This window comes from Camelus ferus, chromosome 7 (genome assembly GCF_009834535.1).
Source record: "Camelus ferus isolate YT-003-E chromosome 7, BCGSAC_Cfer_1.0, whole genome shotgun sequence".
NCBI lineage: Eukaryota > Metazoa > Chordata > Mammalia > Artiodactyla > Camelidae > Camelus > Camelus ferus.
In genome coordinates, this window is record NC_045702.1 from 20894755 (window position 1) to 20907842 (window position 13088).

The 13088-nt window shown below is 36.2% G+C and overlaps 1 protein-coding gene across 1 annotated transcript in view; it reads left to right on the forward strand.

Annotated features, from left to right (window-relative positions):
• The window catches only part of LOC102513310 (contactin-associated protein-like 2), a 1230151-nt gene that overhangs the window by 21383 nt on the left and 1195680 nt on the right, over window positions 1-13088 (forward strand). The window lies entirely within an intron of this gene.

The window sequence follows — 13088 nt, forward strand, 5'->3', positions numbered from 1 at the left end:
AAGAGGGGGTCACTGCTCATGGTAAATTCACTGAATCCCAGCACAAGGAGCGGATTAAAATTTTGGCACCGTGTTGAGTGATTTAAGATAAAAAGACTCTACATGATTGTTTCTCATGATGGGACTTATAAGTGATTGCTGTGGAAAAAGAGACTTTCAGACCCTGAAATGGGGGGCAATGTTGGATACAAGCCCGAGTGACCTAGACCAGCTGCCCAGTTATTCCCCTGTCTCCTGTGTTAGTTTTTTCCTGGCTCTTCTTTGGACCTCTGCCAGGGAGCATCCTTTGTCAAGTCTTATAAAAACAGAACTAATGCAGTTCCACCGTCTGCAGTCTGAATACTGCATTTTCATTTGCCTGTAAACTGTATCCTTTCTTAAGACTAACGAGTAAGTAATTGGGTGAATATTTTTTAATCATGAAATTGCTCTAAAAGTACAATTTTAATGTCATATGAGGCCATAATATATGCTTCTGGAAAGGTAACACATTATTTAAATATTCCCTTACCTGCCACAAGGAAGGCAGGAATGTTTCCTCCATCTTTGAGAGCACAGTGGGATGTTGTTTCTTTTGAAGTGTTGCTGAAACATTTTTTTTTCCATCTTCTGCCACACATGAAGAAATAATGTTTGAAAGAAGGATGTGAATCTCTTGTTTACTGTTAATTTTACTATTAAAATGTGATTTAAAAGTCATTTTTAAATTGTCAGTAAGAGTCTAAGAAAGATGAAAACATACGTAATTTTGTTCAAATACAGCCTCAAATTTCATGGAAACATTCATGGAAGAGATTTTTTATTAAATAACAATAATTTTTTTGGCACCACAAACTTAGTAGTTTGCCCAAAGATAGGACCGAGGATACCCTTGGTCGGTAGCATGTAATTACAGTTTAAATTAAATAACTAAATGAAATTAAAAGTAAATTATAAAGATTAAGCAAGGAAAACCACATTATGCTCAAATATATAGTTCTTTAAAAGACTACTGAAAGATTATCCAGTTATGTCTTCAAGAGCACCATAATTATCTATATTAATAGAACTTTTTTCTTTTTGCAAATTATGCTTACTTTCTTAGTTAACTTTTGTTTTTGCAAATTACATTTTTCATATGTGAGAAGACTAAAACTCTGATGTGTGGCATTGTGTAAGAAAAGCATCCTAAGAGAGTAAACATTCTCAAGTTCTTAAACTAAAACTTTAGCTATAAATTGATGACAAGTGTCACATTGTCATTTTAGCATTTTTCTCCTGGGAATTCTCTGAAGAAATAGGTGTGAAATGATATTTTCCAACTTTCTTTATCCTGTGAAAAATAACGATATATTTTGTGCGTTGAATTTTGAAATGGTATCGAAGGTCTGAAAGAATGCAGAATTCTTGGTAGATTTACTAGGCGTAGTCATGCTTTTGTCTCACGATTTTTAAATCACTTGTCTTTTGCTATTGATTGTTTTGCTGTTGTTAATACTGAAAGCTTAATGTGTTACTGTATAGTTTTTATACAAGTGATCTTTCAATGCTGGTACTATATTTGCAAATAATGGAATAATGAAAATGTCCAAGAAATGAGCTTAGACATTGAACAGGACAGACAATATCGTTCAGAAGTATTAAGAACATTTGCAGTATGTGAGTGAGAAATATGAGTGAGAAATGTAACCTTTGAACGCACATCCAGGTTTTGGAGTTCCATTTTCAGTTTGGCTACTAAATAGTGTGCCTTATAACATGTCTAATTCTCAGTATCTCTCTTCAAGAAATATATTTGTGCATATGTGTGGGGGGGGGCTGAGGGGAGGTCAAGGTTTATTTAGCCAGCATTATGAGGAAATTTATTGCTCACATCATTGAAATTTCTTTATAAATAGAACTCATCTCATCAAGGTGACATAATTTAAAAAAAACTTTAAAAAACATATTAGTAAATGACTTACACATCTCATGCCTTCTTGACCCAAGTACAATGTAAAATTATCCTGAGTATTTCAGGGTATGACTGTAAACACTTATTCAATATGCTATTTTGATATGATTATTTCAGGGACCAATAAGTTCTTTGCAGCTGCTTTTTCTACCACTCAGTGGCTTAAGACCACTGTGCTTTGCTATTTCATCCTACTGATGTCAAAATTGTATTTTGACTATTGACTTTCAGATTAAAAATGAGTCTGAAGTGATTAAGAAAGATCATGGTAGATCCATTCGTATTAGATGCATTAAGCTTCTATTGCAGCAAACCTCTGCACACCTCAGGGTTTCTCCTGTGCTTCTGGTTAATTTCTTTAAAATTCTATGTCTGGCACTTGAGTTTTTCATCAACACACTCATTCCTTCATCTGGTCTGGCAGTTATATTTAAAATATTGATTTATTGTATGAATGTGATAGATTTTTGTATCAGGCACCCACCTGAGATTCAGTTTAGGGACTCTGTTACAGGAGTTTGTGGAATTAGAAGGGTGTTATTATCCACGGACATCTGTTTTCTCATTTGTAAAGTAACTGGAATAATCTTACCTATTTGAGTTGACTGTGAGATAGCATGTTCAAATGCCTAGTCCAGGGAATGGCACAGTGTAGGTATTTAATCAATGTTAATTTTATTTTTATTTTCTTTGTGTAAAATTACCATGTAATTCACACCTGACTTTGGGGATTTAGCATTGCTGTTCGCTCCAGCCCTTCCTTGCAGTCTGTGCCGCTAGAGGAGTCTCGCTCTAGCAAGTATGACACCTTCACACCTGTCTCCCTTCCACTCTTTGACTTGGTTGCCTGCTTTCTTTGTCTCAGAGTTTACCTAGACAGGCTTAGCTTCCTCCATGGCTAAAGAAAAACACCCTTCAGAAATTTGGTTTGTGGACAACTCGCCATAGCAGCTGAACCGGAAATGGAAAATGAGACATTCCTGGTGATGTCAAAGGCGAGATAAGGAAGTAAAGGGTCCTTGTACAGATCCAGGATTGCAGGTGGGGACCCCTTCCTGTTGATCCTGTTGAATGACTCACAATACGGACACGAGTTTCCTCCATAACGCGTGGAAAGGGGGAAAAATCAGGAAAGGGATTTGGCAGAGAAAAAGTGACAGCAGTGTTGAATTCCTTGACAAAATGCACCAATATGCTTTGACATATTGAAACCTCCCTCTCCCTTCCTTTTCTTGTCTTTGTGTCCTTCCTAAAACTTGTTTCTGCAAAGATTTCCAGTGTCCTCATTCAGCCTCCTAATTAGCTAGAACTAATACTGCCTGCTGCCCCCATGTTACCTCACTTTGTTGTCGTGTGTTTTTCTGTCTTGAAGTGTCTAGTAGCTGTGGTAGTAGACTCAGAGCTATGTCATTAAGAGCTGGGAAATAATTAGGTAGATAGTAGGACAGAGTGAAATAGGATTCTCTTTTATTAACTCTCATCATTTCTATTAATGAAAATACCCACCCCCTCAGGTGTTTAAACTTGAGGCTGGGGAATCTGAAGGACCTACAGCATCTCTCGTTAAGTTTCTCTTGGATATTTAGTAAAAGATATGATTTCAGTCCTTGGCAGGGGCGAGCAATATTTTGTTAAGGACTCTCCAGTTAAAACACTTCACATAGTTTATTCTTTATGCAGTGGTAACTGTGAGGAGAAGGAAGGAAAATGAGTGCCATCTGTCTTTCTCCTCTCCCTGACGAGAGGGTCTCAAAGAAGGCAGAACCAAAGAGAGCATTTGGAAATTTGCTGTGATGTTTTTCTTGGCTACAATAAACTGGGTGGTGGCTCTTGCCACTGACAGAGTGGAGACCAGGGCAGCTAGATTATCTGGCAACTGCATCTCAAGTCTACCCTACATAGAATTCCCCACCACCCAATGCTGTGGGGTTCAAGCAAACGAAGACTTTGTTTAGAAATGCCTGAATCTAGAACCTGACTTAATTTTGAATATAAATTCGAAGCATATTCCATAGTTTTAATATGCACGCATTTCTGAGATACAACTACTGTGTAAGTGGAGAAAACTTTGTACTGTTTTCAGATCATTAATAGGAGTTTTCACCACTTCAGAAAATCCCAAATAACAATGTTGCTCACAGTATCTGAGTGGCAGACACAGCATGTTTGCATCAGTCTGCATTTGTACCTATTACAGTCACTGTGAATCTTGGTATAAGTAAAACATCTTACTACTATGTCTTCTAGTGTGATAGTCCTTGGATATTTCCATATGGAAATGTATATTGTCAGCTTAAATCATTTTCCTTTTATTATACTAGGGTGACTGATGAATAAATTTTGTGTATTGGTAGATTGTAATTTAATGTATTTTATTTCAGGTTTATAAAAAGGGAGTTAAATGTTTACTCATACAGACATGACACTGGGTTTGATAAAGTTAAGAACCATTGCCTTAAGGAACTGCCGTGACATCTCTGTTTCCCTTTTGCGCATTGGCTTTTTATCTACAGGCTGAGGGCCAGACTGTTCTGACAGTCTTTCTTTAATTGAATGGGCATAGCTCTCAATGCAAAAGCAAACAGCTGCCTAGTTGGCTTGAAATGGAACACAGCTACCCTACTCACCACCTCCTTCCCAAGCAATGGCTCACCCAAAGGTTTCAAAGGGATAGCCACCTGCCCTTTGGCTGGACAGAGGCAAGCTAATTGTGAAACACTGTGAGAAATAAAGCTTTCATTTCCTTAGAAAGTTAACATTTGTGTGTAAATCTTTGGTACTTAAAAAGCACTTATATCATTAAAAACTTTAGATTCATTTGTGAATTCTTTTTTAATTGTACGATTATACATTTCAAGAAAATGCAATCTTAATTTTCTTTGGCCACGTGACATGGTTTTCTCTCAAGTATTAAAAATACCGTACTGAGTGCTATTAATGAATTTAAATAACCTGGTTTTCCCTTTATTTTATAATTTATTAGGCATTATTAAAATTTCACTGATGTCACATCTTATAAATTCATCTAAGACATGTGTGTTACTCTCTAAAGGGAAATTAAAAGTCCAAGGAATGTACAATTCAAGGCGAAGTTACAAACGAAGTTTAGCAGACATTATTAAGCACGCACAGTCTTCAGGTTACTGTTCCTTAACAGCGTGGTTCCCTGGGAAGGACGGATCAGCATTGATTCCCTTTGTGTGTGGTTCAGAGATACTAAGTGATGCTGTGTCTTCTGCTTCTCTGTTTCTCAGTTCTGCATATACTGAATTTCGCCTGTATGTTCTCATTCTTGACCCACACCTTACGATGCTACAATTGACTTGAAAATGTTAGAAACATCTGCAGTGAGTAACAACTCTTAAAACTGGAGCTTCTTTTAACCATAGGGACTCTGCATGAATCAGAAGAAAAGCTGACCCTCATCCTTGGCAGATGTAGCCTCGGAGATTGGGGGCTGATGAGGAGAGTACTCCTCTGCCCACCTCCTTCCCTTCCCCAGGGGAGACAGTGCCTTTCAAAGCTTTGTGGGCACTTTGTGAGGCAATTTCAGCCAGGGATTTCCCCCTTCAACTGGGTGCCTTTGTGCAAAGTACAAACTTCATACACACGCGTGGCAGTCCTGAACACGATTTTGGCTGTGGAAGGAAAGGGACTAATAGAAAATACCCAAGTGTTCAATGAAATAATAGTTAAAAGAGAATGGAAGTGGTTTTTATTAAAAAACAAAAGAAAACAAAACCACAAAACAAACAAACAAAAAAAACCAAGAAGGAAACAATTGAAAGGGAGAAATTAAAGACAGCAAAATCGGTCCATGACCAACCTTATCTCCCTTATTTATTTCCTTTTTTAATTCAAGGGTGACCCACTCTTCCATTTATGAACAGAAAATGAACATTATGCTATAAAGTGATAATATTCTATATAAACTTTCAATTCATATTAGTCTGAGGTTTCTCTTCTAACAGTATGAAATAATAAATCTTTTGGTTTATGGCATTAGAGAACCAGCCTATAACTTTTGGTAGAGAATGATTTCACTATTGTTTACATTCTTTCAAGTTTTTTTAGACTAAAAATCAAAAGCTTAAAAAAATTCCTTCCAATTTTACTTCCTTTTTTATTATACCAGTTTAAAAGTTGTTGGAAATAAAGAATTTAAATTCACTTTCTCCTGAGTCACCAGTGAGAAAACAGAGATAATGGATTTTTCTTTATTAATGAGATACCTAAAATTAGTACTAAGTTATTAAATTTTTAGCTTTTTTTTATGAATGAGGACAAAAATCTCATTTCCAAATCTTGTCACGCTTAAATTATGCTGTCTCATTTGAGTCCTCAATTGATTATGTCCAGTCTTATGACTGTCACTCCTATAAACTTATTTTTATCCAAATGACATAACCTCCAGAAATACATAATTTTGAAACTCTCTTCAGACTGGCTTGCATTATTATAGCTCATCTTCCTTATAGAAGAAAGAAAATCTGTATGTTTCATTGTCCAATATTTATAATACCCAACCTTCTAAAGAAATGACGGGCTAACTGTCATTTAGCCTGAGAATAATTTGTTTCATGAATAGGAACATCTTGAAAATAAGGTTACAGTCTTATTTAAAACACCATAGATCTATAGCATACTTAATTTTAAATAATCAATGGTACACTTTCTGTGTGTCAGTATTTCCCCACACAAGGGGAAATCATATTAAAATATAAAAATCTGGTTTTTATTGCACTCCTTCCTGGTCCCTGGGTTTTTTTTAGGAGGGGGGGTGATGGGGAAGGGAGTGTCAGTGAATGATTGTGTGTCTGTGTGTGTGTAACGACTCTAGCTTACTTTGCTGTTGTTGAGTGGGCTGGCGTGAGGGCCATTGTTAGTCACTGATATGTGTACACTTGGGCTCCATCCTTCTATAATTTAGAGTCACACTCTTGTGTTAATTTATTGTAGGGGAAGTAGGGTGAAGGTTAAGTAGTTACCTTATTTTTAATTTTTTTCTATTTCTTCCTGCTTCTCATAACTAAAAAATTTTCTCTGCTCCTAATTTGATTTTCATCTTTTTTCTTGTTTACAAGTTTTTGACATCTTACTGCCCTCGTGTGAGTGGTGAAACTGTCAAGTGTGACCCCCAGAGGAAGAGTGAGGGAATGAATGGACGACTTCGAATCTGAAGGAGGAGAGGGGTGTACTCGGAGCATCCAGATGACTTTGCAAAGCCTCTGGGGTTGAGGGCAGTGAGGGGCTGGAAGACTGACTCAGTTGCTGATGAATTTTATCCATATAAGTTGGAATTTATACTGATCATAGATCATAGAAAACCCCCACACGTTGGCCCTACTAAATAAATCCACAGATAGGCAATGCTGGTACTGTTTCAGAAACTCAGACTCTTTTTTAAAAAACTTAAATTAAATTAAATTTTTATTTTATTTTATTAAGTACAGTCAGTTACAATGTGTCAGTTTCTGGTGTGCAGCACAGTGTCTCAGTCATGCATATACATGCATATATTCGTTCAGGAACAGAGACTCTTCAGATGCTATTGGTGACTTTCCATGGTTGAAAGAAACCAACCGTAGCTCAAAGCTCCATGTCCATGATCAGAACAAGGATGAAGAGTGAAGGATACAAGAGTTGCTGGCTCTTTGGAGCATTCCTGAAAGACTCATTTCTGTTTTACATCCCTTTGACCAGAATGGTGTCACATGACCTCTTTTTTCCAAATGAGTCCAGAAAATACTGAATTTCAGCCAGGCACTTTGCTATCCCCAACCAAATTAGGGAGTTATAGTAAGGAAGAAAAGGAGAGCAGATATTGGGCAGGCAGCTAGAAATCTTGGCAGCAATATCTGAGAGAAAGGGAGACGTTCTATATTTAGAAAAGAAGTCTTTTTGTGTCCTTGATACAGAATGAGTGGAGTGAGAAAAGTTGCCTGTGTGCTGGCTTCCCAGTGGAATTTCATAGAGAAATAAGAACTGTTCCCTCCTGCATGTTAAGCAGCCTTTGAGTATGTTGTCCATGCTCATCTAGCAATGACCGTGGTCCCTCAGCAGTGCAGTTCTATTTTTAGCAATGGACTAGGGCAAAAAAATCCCAGCGAGGAGAGGCCCCAAGACTGGTATCTGCTTCTGAAAATCAATGTTTGAAGTGTAAATATCTCAGAGGCTCTACAAAAATAGAGTCTTTGGTATACCATTTCTTGAAGGCAGGTAAACACGAGCCCAACTATCCAAACAGGGGAAGAAAAGCAGGTTTTCACCAACAGGAGCCGCCATGAATTTGTATCCACTGCGTTGGGATTTCAGCACCTAGGACAGAGTCGAGTGTTTGATCTCTAACTCTGATGATGCAGTTTGTTGTGAAATGGTTGCAAAACCAAGTAAAAACGAAAGTAGAATTTAGAACAACTAATATCTAAGTGATACACTTTATGTTCAGAATATGTCACATTTAGGAATATTGTTCCCCTCAAGATCAGCAAATTAATGGTCAGCATCATGAAACTAATCAGTTGAAAGAAATACATTACTGACAGTAGACTCTTCAGGTTTCATGTGGTTTTATTTGCTGTATTTTTAAAAGGAAATTTAAGAATATCATAGATTTTAAACAGTTATAACAACATATTCCAGCCTTGGACAGAATGTTCAGATTCTTTTAATTACGCAAATTTCACATGTTATGAAGGACAGATTTCAAGGTTATATTTCAAGAGCAAACATTTAGTAAGGGCCAACTATTATAAAGCTGTAGAAACTGAAGCCATAGAATAGTTAAGTTATGTCCCCAGCCGTAGGAAGTTTACAATCTGTTGGTGGAGACAGATACACATGTGACTGAATTCTATTTTTATTTTCCTCTGGCCCCCTCCACTAATTCCAGAATGTAAACTCACCACAATTAAGATACTTTGTTCTCCTTAACATTTGTCAGGTGATTTACCTTGAAGTTATTCATGGCAAAGGGATTCCTTCGCCTTAGAAGATGTCGCTACACTTTAGCATATGGCTTCTGTATTTGTCCAAACCTCAAGATCACCCTGGGAAGATATTGATTAATTAACTGGACAGATAATATTGAAAAACTAAGGAGTTAGAAAGGTTTTTTTTTTTTTTTAAAGATTCCACTGTTGAAAATGGTACATCAGATTTCTGGGGCAAATAACTTTAAGCATGCATTAAAAGCTAAGAATATATGAAACTTTTCCTAAGGAAAGAATCATTTCTTCTTAAGCAGTGTAGACAGTGAAGTATAATCCAGAGTCTTTTGTACGCATCAGAGAACTCTTCGGTTAGGAAAAGTTACAGAGTCTGTATTTCCATTTGTAGGACAAGCCGTTGTATCAACGAATGGTGTGTGAAGGCTGTGGAACCTTCGTGTCCAATTAACACACAACATCTCTAGTTGGGCTCTGAGTACTTTTAATCTGTTTCCTAGACAATACATAAATAAATAAATAAATAGCCATTGAATATAGGCTTTTATTTCAGACAAATGACAACCCTGAAATGACCACTTTCTTTTTTTTTCTCATTTCTCATCAAAATACTGCCGAAGACCCAGCGATTCAAATCACTGGGAACTTCTGCTTTGTTTACATCCAATTGTTCTCCCTCCTTTTTAACATACTGTAGTTAAACACTGGGACAACAATTGAGCAGTGTCTCTGGGGATTGAATTATGTTTAATTGGGAAGGAAGCACGCTGTCTCTTGTTGTTTTAGTTCATAAAGTAAGACTGCCAATTAGGAGAGGAAGCAGCCCCGTTGGAGCCAAGTTGCAGTAGATCCTGTTAAGAAGAGATTCATTGAAACAAATGAGAGGATTTTAACAAGTGTGTCTTGTAAAAGGCCATTCTGGGTGGACAGCTGGGGTATGCCTGTCTTTTCAAGCTGCAGCAGCATTACATTAGAAGCTGAAGAACACCATATCCCTAAAATAACGGCTTTTGTTATGCAAGTGATTAGAGTAGGAAGTCCCATTGTTTTCCAGGTACATACCATGTTCACCTTTTAATTAGTGACCTCAGTACTGCCTGCTCTACCTTCTTTATCCATCCTTTTAGCCACATAATGTCAGTGTCTCACCAGCCACTCTCTCTACTGTCAGTGAACATGAGGAAGACTTAGAATAGACACCTGTTCTGTTGTTAGGTTGACTTACACATACTGTCTACACAATGAATTATAGATCTGCAGTGGGCATTAGAAAGAGTCTGCTGTCCATTGGGATTCTCATTTTCTGTGGATGGGAACTGTAATACCACAGATCAACACTGATTTTGCTTATTTTTCGGTTCTTTATAAATGAGGTCATTTTATGAAAATTCTTAAATGTGAACTTTTGATCAGGAAAATGTACTTCTATATTTTCAAGATGTCAAAGTGGTTGCCTCGAAGTCATTTTTAGATATAAATTGCAAATTCTTAGAAAAACGCAGTGTTTTTAGGGTGCTGCTTTATTACTTAATGGGAGGATACCAGATATATTAAGATATTTTTTGACGATATCGAATTTGTTTACTATTTTACTACAGATTTGACTTCTGCCGTGCTCACCTTAATGAGCATCACAATAATGTTCTTTTGTGCTTAAAATGATGTGTTATAATTCCATCTGTACCTTTGCCAACCAGTAAATTATTAATAAAGGTGATGATCATGCTAATGAAGCTATGTTATTAGATTTTGATGGATTTTCTGCTAGAGATTGTGATGAGGACTTTGAAATAGAGAGTATTTTCTCCCAGGGCAAATCTTCCAGCTTCACTGAAAGCTTCTCTGAAAACTCTTCATTACTCACAACGTTGCTCGCCTGTTTTCTAATGACATGATAGTCACTTTCACAGAAAACATAATAGTCTGCAAGTCAAATGTTTAATTTGCTGCTGCAAGAGAATTCACAATAGAATTCTCAATGTGGGGTTAATTACATAGTAATGAAAGAGTAAACCTATTGGGAAAATGCTCTGAGTCACATTGCTCTGTTTTCTCCTGATAAAGATGTGCTGTGCTTGTCTTATTTTATATTCTGGGAAATTCAGAACCAAGAGAAAACATGTAAAAGGTATGTGCAGAAACAGTGAAGTTCTTATCTTTTGTCAACAAGATACAAAAACAAGGAATGTGTATAATTGTTATATTCCAAAAGCAATCGTTAATAATTAGTAATGCATAAAATATAATATTCTGTCATAAACAGGATACAGTAGTGCATTATAAGTAATTGATAATGTATCATAAGGAAAGAAATTGCTAATCTTAAAAAAACCAAGAAATAGAGAAGTCACTCAAAATTGTCTCTATATTTTGAATTTCTACGAATTATCATTTGCCCTCACTTTCTCGAATGTGGTGTTACACAGCTAGCTATGTTATTGTAGATTTACTCCATATGGTACTTTACATATGGTATCTCATTATAACTTTCAAAAATTTTATGAGCTAAGTGGTATGATCCCTGTTTTATTAGGTGAGGAAAATGACATAAAGAGTATGAAAGTATTTCCTGTGCAATAGGATTCAAATTCAGCCCTACTTGTCTCAAAAGTCTTTGTTCTCATTCATTATTCCATACTGTCAGCCATGTTAATTCATGTATGTTCAAGTTTCTATCAAAGAAGCTTGAAAGTTCAAAGAGAGAAACATTTTCCATCTAAATGTGCTCATCATTCTGGGCGGATAGAGGCTAACACAATGACATTGTGCTAGACTTACTATAAAACTATATTAGTTAGAGCAGTATGATACAGGTGTGAGGGTCATTGAATAGACCGAAACAATGGGAGAGAGTCCAGAACCAGATCCACACATCTATGGTCAACTGATTTTTAACAAAGACACAAATGTGATTTAATGGGGAAGAGGAAAATTGTGTCATCCTCTGGACCTTGCAAATTGAATATCTATATGGAAAAAGAAAAGCTTGATCGTTACGTCATACTATACACAAAAACTGATTCAAGATGGCACATAGACCACATATAAAATCCTAAACTCAACAGTTTTTAGAAGAAAACAGAGGAAAGTATTTTCTGGACCATGAGTTAGGCACAGATTTCACAGCAAAGACCCAAACATAAAAGAAAAAAAATTGATAAATGTTTTATCCAATGTTTATCCAATGTTACTTTTTGCAAAATTAAGTGCATGTGTTTGTGCATTCTTATTTCACAATTAGCATACTTCATACTCTGTTCTGCACATTGGTTTGTAAGTTACCTTAGAGATCTCCTTAATGTTTGTACATAAAGAGTCTCACCTGTTTCTATTTTATGCGTTCATAGTTTCCCAATTCCTGACTGTCTCATAGTTTGTTCAAACCTGTGTTCTTTATCAATAGATTCTTGATTTGTTTCCAGTGATTTGCTATTTCAAATAATGATGCAGAGAATACTCTTCTTCATACGATGTTTACAGTTGTGGAATGTATTTCCACATTATCAAGAAGTTGTCTTGATTATATCTGCCAAGTGCTTATTGTTTTTATATACAAAAGTTACAGATTTTTTATATTTATAGATTTTTGTTTCTTTTCTTGTTGAAATGCTAGGTCTATTATTATAGTACCTACAAAGAGAGGCAGTTTAATTCTTTCCAATCCTTATATATTTTTTCCTTCTGTAATTACTTTGATGAATACCTCCAACACAGTGTTTGCTAGTAGAGCTAATAATTGCTGACTGGGGCAGGAAATCTGTTATATTTGAGAACAGGCATCTTGATCTTTCATTTCACCATTACTGCCTAACTTGATGAACTCAAAGCCTATGAAGGATGTACCACATAGGTCGTATAATAGAAAATCTGCTAGATTGGATGTTGTAATGATCAAAAATAACCTAATGAAAATATTTCCCTAATCTGTCTATATATGGACCAATTTACTACTGTTAAGCATCTTAAAACTTCCTACTGCTCACTCCTAGGAAATTTTCCTATAAATGCAAAGTCCTGCACACGCACATTTCAACGTAAAAATACACATTTTGTCATTTACTTCCTCACTCTTCCAGCGATGCAACTTCACATGCAATAAATCTGATCAAAACAAAAACCCCTTAATCAATTCTTTCTGGTGTAATTCATCTTGGACCTTTTGTTTCAGATGGTTTTGTGCATTTCACATCTATCTTCATTTTCATAAC